The sequence below is a fragment of the Herpailurus yagouaroundi genome, unplaced genomic scaffold (genome assembly GCF_014898765.1).
Source record: "Herpailurus yagouaroundi ecotype Mexico unplaced genomic scaffold, PumYag 67641, whole genome shotgun sequence".
Taxonomy (NCBI): Eukaryota; Metazoa; Chordata; class Mammalia; order Carnivora; family Felidae; genus Herpailurus; species Herpailurus yagouaroundi.
Window position 1 is genome coordinate 3599259 of NW_024420442.1, and position 14145 is coordinate 3613403.

Below are 14145 nucleotides of genomic sequence, written 5' to 3' on the forward strand. Positions count from 1 at the left end.
AGAGGGGCAGAGGGAGAGAGAGAGAATCCCAAGCAGGCTCCACACTCAGCACAGAGCCCGATGCGAAGCTCAATCTCATGACCGTGAAATCATGACCCAAACTGAAATCAAGAGTTGGACACTCGGAAAAGGGTCGAGATGGTACAGCAGCATGGAAGCTCTCAGCTTCTCTCATCCCTGAAATGCAGCTAGATCAGCACCAAACCATTTTGCACACCTAGAAAATTGACCTGAGGATTAACACAACAATCTGTATAACTTGAGCCACAGAACTCGGCAGGTACATGGCACAGAGGTGAGCTGGGGGAGAGAGAAGCCCTGGAGGGTAAGGAGCTGTATTTGCAGAGAGAGGACAGAGAAAGGGGGGAGAGTACAGGAAAAGCACTCCCCACACAAGTAGCTGGAGAGAAAGAGAGTGGGAACACCCACAAGTGATGGAACTTTCAAGGGAGAATGGAGAAAGGAGAGAGTGTCAACACCACCAGGACTCTATAAACAGGGGAAAGCAGTGTCGGAAATTCCGCAGCTCAATACCTGGTGGTGCTCTGGTGGGAAGGGCAAATCACCTTGCAGGCAGCGAGGTCTGAGGGGTCTGCAGGCTACACAGGGAGAGGCAATTCCCCTGCTGGGAGGACATTTGGTAGAGGCCCTATAGCCTCCCCACAGGCAAAGGTCCCAGCGGACCCCAGAGAACAGCCACGTTTGCTGGTACTGGAACAAAAATGCCAGGGGGCGGTGAAACCTGGCACTGGCTGTGTGTTGTGTTTTGCCATAATCTCTAAACCTCTGCTGTTTCGGGATCCCACGAACATTCCTTGGGGCAAGCCGGCACCCAGACACAATCGCTGAGCCTCTGCAACAACACAACCGCACGAACGTTCCCGGGGGGCAGCTGGCACCTGGCCACTGCATGGCGAGACCCTCCCCCAGAGGGACGGAGTGGGTCCAAGTTGCAGGGCTCTCTGAGGTGAGGGGTCTGGAAACACAGCCCCATCTGAGATATAATTCAGGAGGGAAGTGCTGCCTGGCGGGCTGATGGCTTGGACAACATGGACAGTGTGGAAGCGGGGAGTGGACAGAAGCAGGAGACAAAAGAAGGGTGCTTGACTTCTGGTCAGTGAGAGCACAGATTTCTAATACCAGACCGGGGAGCTGGGTGATGCCATTTTCACCTCTCCTGCACATGCATATACACTGCACCACACCAATCCACCCCAGCAAGTTATGCGGTGCCACCTAGTGGAGAACGGAGTATTACACCAAGCACCGCGCAACTGCGCCAACCAACCTCACCACACATCTCTCCTCCTGCTTAGTGTAGGAACTATAAAGTGCTTCATAGTTAGACTTCTAGGGAAATGGATGTAATTTCATTCGGATTTCATTCCGTTTGTTGGTCCATCTATTTTTTTCATTTCTTATTCTTTTCGCATTCTTGGGTACAGAAAGAGAAAAAAATTATTTTTATTTTCCATTAATTTTTTAAATTTTTTTACTGTGTTGTTTATTTCTTGTAAATTTTTTTATTCTGTTTTACTTCATTTTATTCTATTTTATTGTATACATCTTTTTAAGGTTTAAACATTTTCTTTTTTTCTTTTCCTTTTTTTCTCTTTTTTCTCTATGCTATCAAGTTTCTTCCAACAAGACCAAAACACCTAGGATCTAGCTTCCTTTATTTGATTTTTTCGTGTTTTAATTTTTTAATTTTAATATTCTATTTTATTAATTCTTTTTCTTTCTCCAAAATGACAAAACAAAGGAATTCACCCCAAAAGAAAGAACAGGAAGAAATGACAGCCAGGGACTTAAGCGACACAGATATAAGCAAGATGTCTAAACTAGAATTTAGGATCATGATAGTAAGAATACTAGCTGGGATTGAAAAAAGCATACAATCCCCTTCTGTGGAGATAAAAGAAGTAAAATCTAGTCAGAACAAAATGATCAATGCTATAACCGAGATGCAAATCTCAAATGGATGCCATGGCAGCAAGGATGGATGAAGCACAGCAGTGACTCAGTGATATAGAAGACAAAATGATAGAGAATAATGAAACAGTAAAAGAGACGGAAACTAAGGCAAAAAAGCACAACACAAGAATTAGAAAACTCAGTGACTTATTGAAAAGGAATAACATCCAAATCATAAGAGTCCCAGAAGATGAAGAGAGAAAAAGAGGTACAAAGTTTACGTGAGCAAATCACAGCGGAAAATTTTCCTAACCTGGGGAACATACAGACATCAAAAATCCAAGAAGCACAGAGAACTCCTATTAGATTCAACAAAAACCGACCATCAACATGACATATCATAGTCAAATGCACAAAATACACAGACAAGGATAGAGTTATGAAAGCATCAAAGGAAAAAAAGTCCTTAACCTATAAGGGAAGACAGATCAGGTTAACAGTAGACCTATCCACAGAAGCTTGGCAGGCCAGAAAGGAGTGACAGGATATATTCAACATGCTGAATCAGAAAAAATACGCAGCCAAGAGTAGTTTATCCAGCAAAGCTGTCATTCCAAATAGAAGAAAGGAGAAAGAGTTTCCCGAACAGAAAGTAAAGGAGTTCATGACTACTAAACCAGCCCTGCAAGAAATTTTAAGGGGGACTCTCAGAGGGGAGAAAAGCAGAGAAAAAAAGACCAAAGCAAAAAAAGACTAGAAAGGACCAGAGAACACCACCAGAAACTCCAACCCTACATGCAACATAATGGCAATGAATTCATATCTTTCAGGATTCCATCTAAATGTCAATTGACTAAACTCCAATAAAACACAAAGAGTAACAGAATGGATAAGAAAACAAGATCCATCTATATGCTGCTTACAAGAGACTGATTTTTTTTAATGTTAAGTTAATTTTGAAAGAGTGTGAGTGGGGGAGGGGCAGAGAGAGAGGGAGACACAGAATCTGAAGCAGGCTCCAGGCTCTGAGCTGTCAGCACACAGCCCCACACGGGGCTTGAATACACAGAAAGCAAGATCATGACCTGAGCTGAAGTTGGATGCCCTACTGACTGAGCCACCTAGGTGCCCCTACAAGAGATTCATTTTTTTTTTATTTTTTTACATTTATTTTTGAGAGACGGAGTGACAGCATGAGCGGGGGAGGGAGCAGAGAGAGAGGGAGACACTGAATCCGAAGCAGGCTCTAGGCTCTGAGCTGTCCGCTCAGAGCCCAATGCAGGGCTCGAACCCACAAACCGTGAGATCATGACCTGAACCAAAGTCACTTAACCGACTGAGCCACCCAAGTGCTCCAACAGACTCATTTCAGACCTAAACACACCTTCAGACTTTAAGTAAGGAGATAGAGAAACATCTATCATGCTAATGGTCACCAAAAGAAAACCGGAGTAGCCATAGTTATATCAGACAATCCAGATTGTAAAATAAAGACTGTAACAAGAGATGAAGAAGGGCATTATATCATAATTAAAGGGTCTATCCACCAAGAGGATCTAACAATTGTAAACATTTATGCCTCCCATGTGGCAGAACCCAAATATATAAATCAATTAGTCACAAATATAAAGAAACTCATTGATAATAATACCATAATGGTAGGGGACTTCAACACCCCACTTAGAGTAACAGACAGATCATCTAAGCAGAAAATCAACAAGAACACAATGGCTTTGAATAACACACTGGACCGGATGTACTTCACAGATACATTCTCAACATTTCATACTAAAGCAGCGGAATACACAAACTTCTCGAGTGCATATGGAACATTCTCCAAAATAGATCACACGCTAGGACACAAATCAGCCCTCAACAAGTACAAAAAGACTGAAATCATACTGTGAATATTTTCAGACCACAACGCTATGAAACTTGCAATCAAATGAAACTTGGTATCAACCACAAGAAAAAAATCTGGAAAGACAACGAATAAGGAGATTAAAGAACATCCTACTAAAGAATGAATGGGCTAACCAAGAAGTTAAAGAGGACATTAAAAAGTACATGGAAGCCAATGAAAATGAAACCACAACAGCCCCAAACCTCTGGGATGCAGCAAAGGCAGTCATAAGAGGGAAGTATATAGCAGTCCAGGCCTTCCTAAAGAAGGAAAAAAAGTCTCAAACACACAACCTAACCTTACACCTAAAAGACCTGGAAAAAGAACAGCAAATACAACCCAAAACTAGCAGAAGACAGGAAATAATAAAAATTAGAGCAGAAATCAAGTCTATTGAAAAAAAAAAAAAAAAAACAGATCAATGAAACCAGGAACTGGTTCTTTGAAAGAATTAACAAAATTGATAAAACCCCTAGCCAGTTTGGTCAAAAAGAAAAAGGAAAGGACTCAAATAAATAAAATCAAGAACGAAATGGGAGAGATCACAACCAACACAGCAGAAATACAAACAATGATAAGAGAATATTATGAGCTATTATACGCCAATAAAATGGGCAATCTGGAAGAAATGGACAAATTCCTAGAAACATATAAACTACCAAAACTGAAACAGGAGGAAATAGAAAATTTGAACAGATCCATAATCGGTAAAGAAAGTGAATTAGTAATCAAAAATCTCCCAAAAAACAAGAGTCCAAGGTCAGATGGCTTCCCAGGGGAATTCTACCAAACATTTAAAGAAGAGTTAACACATTTTCTTTTGAAGCTGTTCCAAAGAATAGAAATGAAAGAAAAACTTCCAAACTCATTCTACAAGGCCAGCATTACCTTGATTCCAAAACCAGACAAAGACCTCACAAAAAGGAAACTATAGACCAGTTGCCCTGATGAAACATGGATGCAAAAATTCTCACCAAGATACTAGCCAACCGGATCCAACAGTACATTAAAAAATTATTCACCACGACAAGTGGGATTGTTATACCTGGGATGCAGGGCTTGTTCAATATCTGCAAAAAAATCAATGTGATTCACCACATCAATAAAAGAAAGAATAAGAACCACATGATCCTCTCAATAGATGCAGAGAAAGCATTTGACAAAATACAGCATCCTTTCTTGATAAAGACCCTCAAGAAAGTAGGGATAGAAGGATCATACCTCAAGATCATAAAAGCCATATATGAAAGACCCACCATTAATTTCATTCTCAATGGGGAAAGACTGAGAGCTTTCCTCCTAAGGCCAGGAACATGACAGGGGTGTCCATTCTCACCACTGTTATTCAACATAGTATTGGAAGTCTTAGCCTCAGCAATCAGACAACACAAAGAAATAAAAGGCATCCTAATCAGCCAGGAGGAAGTCAAACTTTCACTCTTCACAGATGGCATGATAATCAATATGGGAAACCCAAAAGATTCTACCAAAAAAACTGCTAGAACTGATCCATGAATTCAGCAAAGTTGCAGGATATAATATCAATGCACAGAAATCGGTTGCATTTCTATACACCAATAATGAAGCAGTAAAAAGAGAAATCAAGGAATTGATCCCATTTACAATTGCATCAAAAACTGTAAAATACGTAGGAATAAACCTAACCAAAGAGGTGAAAAATCTATACACTGAAAACTATAAAAAGCTCATGAAAGAAACTGAAGAAGATACACAAAAAAGGAAAAAGATTCCATGCTCATGGATTGAAAGAACAAATATCGTTAAAATATCGATACTACACAAAGCAATCCACATATTCAATGCAATCCCTATCAAAATAACACCAGCATTATTCATAGAGCTAGAACAAACAATCCTAAAATTTGTATGGAACCAGAAAAGACCCTGAACAGCCAAATACAAATCAAAACCACAATGAGATACCACCTCACACCTGTCAGGATGGCTAACATTAACAACTCAGGAAACGACAGGTGTTGGCGAGGATGCGGAGAAAGAGGGATGCTGTTGCATTGCTGGTGGGAATGCAAACTGGTGCAGCCACTCTGGAAAACAGTATGGAGGTTTCTCAAAAAAATTAAAACTAGAACTACCCAATGACCCAGCAATTGCACTACTAGGTATTTATCCAAGGGATACAGGCAGCTGTTTCAAAGGGGTGCATGCACCCCATGTTTATAGCAGCACTATCAACAATAGCCAAAATATGGAAAGAGCCCAAATGTCCCATCAACTGATAATGGATAAAGAAGATGTGTGTCTGTGTACACACACACACACACACACACACACACACACACACACACACACAGACTGGAGTATTACTTGGCAATCAAAAAGAATGAAATCTTGCCATTTGCAACAACATGGATGGAACTAGAGGGTATTATGCTAAGCGAAAATAGAGAAAGACAAATATGACTTCACTCATATGTGGAATTTAAGATACAAAACAGATGAACATAAGGGAAGGGAAGCAAAAACAGTATAAAAACAGGGAGGGGGACAAAACTCAAGAGACTCTTAAACATAAAGAAAAAACTGAGGGTTGCTGGAGGGGTCGTGGGTGGGGGAATGGACTAAATGGGTAAATGGGCAAGGGGTATTAAGGAGAACACTCACTGGGATGAAAACTTGGTATTATATGTAGGGGATGAATCACTGGATTCTACTCCTGGAATCATTATTGCACTATATGCTAACTGACTTGTAAATTACAAGTAAATTAAAAAAAAGAGTTGGGATGCTCAACTGACTGAGCCACCCAGGCGCCCCAAACTGTCTTTTTAAAAAAAATTTTTATGTTTATTTTTGAAAGAGACAGAGTGTGAGCGGTGGGGAGGGGAGCAGATAGAGAGGAGACAGAATCTAAAGTAGGCTCCAGGCTCTAGGCTCCGAGCTGTCAGCACAGAGCCTGACGCAGGGCTCATGAACCATGAGATCATGACCTGAGCCAAAGTCGGACACTCAACCGACTGAGCCACCCAGGCGCCCCAAAAATGTTTTTTAAAGAGCTGCAGAGGGGCGCCTGGGTGGCTCAGTCGGTTGAGCGTCCGACTTCGGCTCAGGTCACGATCTCGCGGTCCGTGAGTTCCAGCCCTGCGTCGGGCCCTGTGCTGACAGCTCAGAGCCTGGAGCCTGTTTCGGATTCTGTGTCTCCCGCTCTCTCTGACCCTCCCCCGTTCATGCTCTGTCTCTCTCTGTCTCAAAAATAAATAAACGTTAAAAAAAATAAAAAAAAAAGTGCTGCAGAGATATTTAACATCAAAGTATGATATTTGTAATTTACCTTGGATAACTCAGCAAAAAATTCATATTTAAAACAAATACGTAAAAATGCTAACAGATGTTAAACCTGAGTGGCAAGTATATGCTATTAATTATCCTCATAATGAAAAGGATATATTCATAATGAAATATATTCATAATGAAAAGGGAGGTAAACCCCATGTGTTTAGGGCAGGGGGCACACTTTCTAGGAGCTCAGTCTAATGGAGGTGACGGAGGTAAAGAGAAAAATAGAACATGGAATGATACAGGGAAGCATGGGGTACTCTGGGCATACAGAGAAGTGTCAAAAGCAGGCGGACTTGGGGAGGGTGATTAAGGAATGGATGACCAGGAAAGGGGGGCTCTTAAGCTGGTTCTAAAATCAGTTTTATTACATAAGTAAACATTTATGTTTAAAAAACATCAGAGGGGTGCCTGGATGGCTCAGTCAGTTAAGCCTCCAACTTCAGCTCAAGTCATGATCTCATGGATCGTGAGTTCGAGCCCCCCGTTGGGCTCTGTGCTGACGGCTCAGAGCCCAGAGCCTGCTACAGATTCTGTGTCTCCATCTCTCTCTGCCCCTCCTGTGCTCTGTCTCTGCCTGTCTCTCTGTCTCTCTCTCAAAAATAAACATTAAAAAATTTTTTTAAATACGTAAAGTCAGTTTTATTACAAAAGCACTGCATGCCCGCTGTTCAAGTGAGGAAGGCACGCCGCACGCAGGGAGAGACTGGCATCACAGGCAGATGGACTTCTGTACCAAGTAACAGAAGCGAGAGAAAGAACACGGACTACTGAGGAGACGGAAAGCACGTCTCAGGCTACAGAGGACGCTGCAAGAGTGACAGGGCACGTGTGATTAGACAGGGAGCCAGCAGGGTCCAAACGTTACCCTGAAGGCCACAGAGAGCCACTGAAGGATTGTAAGTAGGGGACAGACACGCTCACACTTGTGCTCTAAGGAAGTTCGCTCTTCCAGCAGTGAGGAAGGAAAGTGACAACGGGGGCCAGGAAACCCAGGTGACATCAGAGGAAAAGACACCTTCATGTCATGTGTCCCCAGAGGTGGCACCCTCTGTCAATCATCAGCCAGGAGAGGGCACAAAAAGGTGGCTTTTTGAGAGGCACCACCCCACAGGGGGTGTCTTCCATAAACCAGCTGCTGGCCCGAAAGGGTCCTTTATGATGTGCCTTTTTATTTATTTATTTATTTTTAATTTTTTTAATGTTTGTTTATTTATTTATTTATTTATTTTTTTTTTCAACGTTTATTTATTTTGGGGACAGAGAGAGACAGAGCATGAACGGGGGAGGGGCAGAGAGAGAGGGAGACACAGAATCGGAAACAGGCTCCAGGCTCTGAGCCATCAGCCCAGAGCCCGACGCGGGGCTCGAACTCACAGACCGCGAGATCGTGACCTGGCTGAAGTCGGACGCTTAACCGACTGCGCCACCCAGGCGCCCCAATGTTTATTTATTTTTGAGAGACAGAGAGAGAGAGAGAGATGGAGTGTGAGCGGAGGAGGGGCAGAGAGAGAGAAGGAGACACAGAATCTGAAGCAGGCTCCGGGCTTCGAGCTATTAGCGCAGAGCCCGACGTGGGGCTCAAACTCACGAACCGCGAGATCATGACCTGGGCCGAAGTCAGACACTTAACCAACTGAGCCCCCCAGGCGCCCCTATGATGTGCCTTTTTGTTTTTTTTTTTTTAAATATATATTTTTTAATGTTTATTTATTTTTGAGACAATGCGAGAGACAGAGTGCAAGCAGTGGAGGGGCAGACAGAGGGAGACACAGAATCTAAAGCGGGCTCCAGGCTCTGAGCGGTCAGCCCAGAGCCTGATGCGGGGCTTGAACTCACGAACCGCGAGATCATGACCTGAGCCGAAGTCAGACACTTAACCGACTGAGCCCCCCAGGTGCCCCTATGATGTGCCTTTTTGACAACGGCACCGAGGTGCCCACCAAGCGTGAGGATGACACACAAGGGCCGCTCCTCGGGGCCGACGCGGCCCTATGGCTTGCTCGCTGCCACACGTCTCCCAGCCCAACCTCGCCCCGGTTCGCTGCCACACGCCTTGTGCAGCCACACACAGCCAGTCGGGAGCCACGCTGCTCAGGCTTGAATCCCAGCTGTGCGACCCTGAGTGCCGCGCTTACCAGCTGCTCTGGGCCCCGCGTCCCCGGCTCTAGGACACATTCTACAGTTACCGCGTGGGGCAAGCAGCGACAACGAACACCGAGCGCTTGGCAGGGTGCCTGGCACGGAGGCAGCGAGCGTTCCACAACTCTTGGCTGCCGTTATCGCATTTAAGAACCTTCTTCGGAAATAAATTCTAAGTAGAATGAGTCGTGAAGCCAGCCTCGCAGAGCGATGCCGGCCTTCTTACCACTGGAGTCCGTTTCAGAGTCAGAGTCACTGTCGCTGTCAGAATACTTCTTGCGTTTTCTTTTAGATGATTTTTTCTTTCTCTTTTTCTTGGACCTTTCTTTTGAATGACTAGACTTCCTCTTCTTCTTCTTTGACATAAAATACAAATATAAAATTAACTTCAGGGCACCTGGCTGGGTCAGTCAGTGGAGCATGCAACTCGACCTCAGGTTGTGAGTTTGAGCCCCACAAATTGTGGCTGTAGAGATTGCTTAAAAAAATTTTTTTAATATAAAATTATCTTCTGGGGCACCTGGGTGGCTCAGTCAGTTAAACGTCTGACTCCTGATTTTGGTTCAGATTTTGTTCATGGGATAGAACTCCACGTTGGGCTCTGCAGACAGTGCTGAGCACAGAGCTTGCTTGGGATTCTCTCTCTCCCTCTCTCTCTCTCTGCCCCTCACCCACTCTCTCTCAAAGTAAATAGACTTAAAAAAACTTTTTAATATACAAAATTAACTTTTTTTAAAGTTTATTTATTTTGAGGGAGACAGAGCAAGCAGGGGAGGGGCAGAGAGAGAGGGAGAGAGAGAATCCCAAGCAGACTCTACATGTCAGAGCAGAGCCTGATGTGGGGCTCAATCCACGAAGATCATGACCTGAGCCAAACCTAAGTGTCAGATATGTTCAACTGATTGAACCGTGCAAGTGCCCCACAAAATTAACTTCTAAACAAGATTTCTGAGTATCAGTTTTATTGTATTTGAAATACTGAAAAAGAACAGAGGACAAGCAATTTGAGTAAAGGTAAAGTCTATTGTTCAACAACTTATGAACATTTTTTTTCAACTTCTTAATAAAAAAAGCTCTGTAGTATTTTTAGAATACCTTTTGGTGGTACCTGGGTGGCTCAGCTGGGTCAGTGTCTGACCGGCTCAGGTCATGATCTCACATTTGTGAGTTCGAGCCCCACATCAGGCTCTTTGCTGTCAGCACGCAGAGCCTGCTTCAGATCCTCTGTCCGCCCTCTCTCTGCCCTTCCCCTGCTTGCATGCTCTCTCTCTCTCTCTCTCAAAAATAAATAAACATAAAAAAAGAGCCAAATAAAAGCCCCATGTCTCCTGCATTTGGCTCATACTACAAAAATATGTACCTTTTGAAGTAGAAACAGAAGTGGTGCTTTTCTTCGGCTCTTCATCTCTACTGGTGTGTGTTCATCAAAGCTTAACTGAAAGAAGATGGTTGTAACAATCAGAAAAGTGATAAAATATGAACCATAGAGTATTAAAAATATGGAATTAAAAATTTTCAGTAATGACACTGATTGTCCAAGAACCACTAAAAGCAAATGGGGGGGGGTGGGGAATGGGGGCTGGCTGGTGCATTTAGCTAAGCATCCGACTCTTGATCTTGGCTCAGGTCATGATCTCACAGTTCATCAGGCTCTGTGCTGATGGTGCGGAGCCTGCTTGGGATTCTGTCTCTCCTTCCCTCTGCCCCTCCCCCACTTGTATGCACATGCTCCCACTCTCTTTCAAAATAAATAAACTTAAAAAAAATTTTTTAAAAGCAAACACTGAAAAAATTTTGTTCAAGGGTCTACCATCTTCATAATAATATAATAATCACTTAGGTTTGCATAAAGCCTTGGAGTTTACAAAGTGCTATTCAAACTGAAAGCAACATGTAAGATTTATACTTTCAATGCTGCCTACAAGATACTCACGTCAGACCTAAAGGCATCCACACTGAAACTGAAGGGATGGAAAAACCTGTATCATGAAAATGGAAGCGAAAAGAAAGCTGGGATAGCAATAATTCTACCAGACAACACAGACTTTATTGTTTTATTTTTATTTATTTTTTATTTTTAGTGATCTATATGCCCAACATGGGGCTTGAACTCATCACCCCGAGATCAAGAGTCACATGGCCTATGGACTGAGCCAGCCAGGGCCCCTGTTAGTTATCATCTTAAAGTCTATTTTTTAGGGGCGCCTGGGTGGCGCAGTCGGTTAAGCGTCCGACTTCAGCCAGGTCACGATCTCGCGGTCCGTGAGTTCGAGCCCCGCGTCGGGCTCTGGGCTGATGGCTCGGAGCCTGGAGCCTGTTTCCGATTCTGTGTCTCCCTCTCTCTCTGCCCCTCCCCCGTTCATGCTCTGTCTCTCTCTGTCCCAAAAATAAATAAAAAACGTTGAAAAAAAAATTTTTTTTTAAAGTCTATTTTTTTAAAAAGTGCCCCTCCGCCACCTGGGTGGTTCAGTCGGTTGAGTGTCCAACTCCGGCTCAGGTCATGATCTCACAGCTCATGAGTTCAAGCCCTGCGTCGGGGTCTGTGCTGACAGCTTGGAGCCTGGAGCCTGCTTCAGATTCTGTGTCTCCCTCTCTCTCTGCCCCTAACCCATTTGCATTCTGTCTCTGTTTCTCTCAAAAAAATAAACATTAAAAAAAATTTTTTTAAAGTGCCCCTCCCCAGCTTGCTCACTGTCTATCAAAATAAATAAACTTAAAAAAAAGTCTATTTTGTCTGGAGCGCCTGACTTAGTCGGTAGAGTGTGCAACTCTTGATCTTGGGGTCATAAGTTTGAGCCCCACATTAGGAATAGAGATTACTTTAAAAAAAAGACTAACAAGACACAAAGAAGGACGCTACATAATGATAAAGGTAATAATCCAACAAGAGGATATTACAACTGTAAATATTTATGCACTCAACATGGAAGCACCTAATAGTGAATACTATACTACCTATTAACAGACACAAAGGAAGAAATTGACAATAATATAGTAATAGTAGGGGGCATTGACACCCCACTAACATCAATGGATAGATCATCCAGACAGAAAATCAACAAGAAAAACAGTGGCTTTGACAGACAGATGGATCAGGTGGACCTAACCGATATATTCAGAACACTCCATCCCCAAACAGAATACATTCTTTATTTTTAAAATTTTTTAATGTTTTTATTTATTTTTGAGACAGAGAGAGACAGAGCATGAGCATGGGAGGGGCAGAGAGAGACAGGGGGAAACACAGAATCTGAAGCAGGCTCCAGGCTCTGAGCCGTCAGCACAGAGCCCGACACGGGGCTCAAACTCACAGACTGTGAGATCATGACCTGGGCCGAAGTCGGACGCTTAACCAACTGAGCCACCCAGGTGCCCCAGAATACATATTCGTTTCAAGTGCACACAGAACATTCTTTAGAATAGATCATATGTTAGGCCACAACACAAGTCTCAATAAAGTCAAAAAGACTGAAATCATATCATGCACCTTTTCTAACCACATTATAAAACTAAAGATCAATCACAAGAAAAAATTTGGAAAGAACACAAATACATGGAGACTAAATACCAAGCTACTAAACAATGAATGGGTCAACCAAGAAATCAAAAGGGAAATAAAAAAAAAATACAAGGACACAAATGAAAATGAAAACACAATGAAAATAAAAACACAATGAAAATGAAAACACAACACATCTTTGGGATACAGCAAAGGTTGTATCTAAGATTATTTTAGCGATACAGGCCTACCTTAAGATGCAAGAAAAATCTCAAATAAACAACTGAAAGCAGGAAAGAACATCCAATGGAAAAAAGACAGTCTCTTTAACAAATGGTGCTGGGAGAACTGGACAGCAACATGCAGAAGGTTGAAACTAGACCACATTCTTACACCATTCACAAAAATAAAGTTAAAATGGATAAAGGACCTGAATGTGAGACAGGAAACCATCAAAACCCTAGAGGAGAAAGCAGGAAAAGACCTCTCTGACCTCAGCCGCAGCAATTTCTTACTTGACACATCCCCAAAGGCAAGGGAAGTAAAAGCAAAAATGAATTATTGGGACCTCATGAAGATAAAAAGCTTCTGCACAGCAAAGGAAACAACCAACAAAACTAAAAGGCAACCAACGGAATGGGAAAAGATATTTGCAAAATGACATATCGGACAAAGGGCTAGTATCCAAAATCTATAAAGAGCTCACCAAACTCCACACCCGAAAAACAAATAATCCAGTGAAGAAATGGGCAGAAAACATGAATAGACACTTCTCTAAAGAAGACATCCAGATGGCCAACAGGCACATGAGAAGATGCTCAACGTCGCTCCTCATCAGGGAAATACAAATCAAAACCACACTCAGATATCACCTCACGCCAGTCAGAGTGGCCAAAATGAACAAATCAGGAGACTATAGATGCCGGAGAGGATGTGGAGAAACGGGAACCCTCTTACACTGTTGGTGGGAATGCAAACTGGTGCAGCCTATCTGGAAAACAGTGTGGAGGTTCCTCAAAAATTAAAAATAGACCTACCCTATGACCCAGCAGTAGCACTGCTAGGAATTTACCCAAGGGATACAGGAGTACCGATGCATAGGGGCACTTGTACCCCAATGTTTATAGCAGCACTCTCAACAATAGCCAAATTATGGAAAGAGCCTAAATGTCCATCAACTGATGAATGGATAAAGAAATTGTGGTTTATATACACAATGGAGTACTACGTGGCAATGAGAAAGAACGAAATGTGGCCCTTTGTAGCAACGTGGATGGAACTGGAGAGTGTGATGCTAAGTGAAATAAGCCATACACAGAAAGACAGATACCATATGGTTTCACTCTTATGTGGATCCTGAGAAACTTAACAG

The 14145-nt window shown here is 42.8% G+C and overlaps 1 long non-coding RNA gene across 1 annotated transcript in view; it reads right to left on the bottom strand.

Annotated features, from left to right (window-relative positions):
* Window positions 1-9492: 9492 nt before the first annotated feature.
* Window positions 9493-14145, bottom strand: part of LOC121025398 (uncharacterized) — a 29205-nt gene continuing 24552 nt past the window's right edge. Inside the window, exons 3-4 of the long non-coding RNA XR_005788032.1 lie at window positions 10635-10709; window positions 9493-9630 (exon numbers count right to left, since the gene is read on the bottom strand). This is a non-coding gene — a long non-coding RNA (uncharacterized LOC121025398). The remainder of the gene's footprint in view (window positions 9631-10634; window positions 10710-14145) is intronic.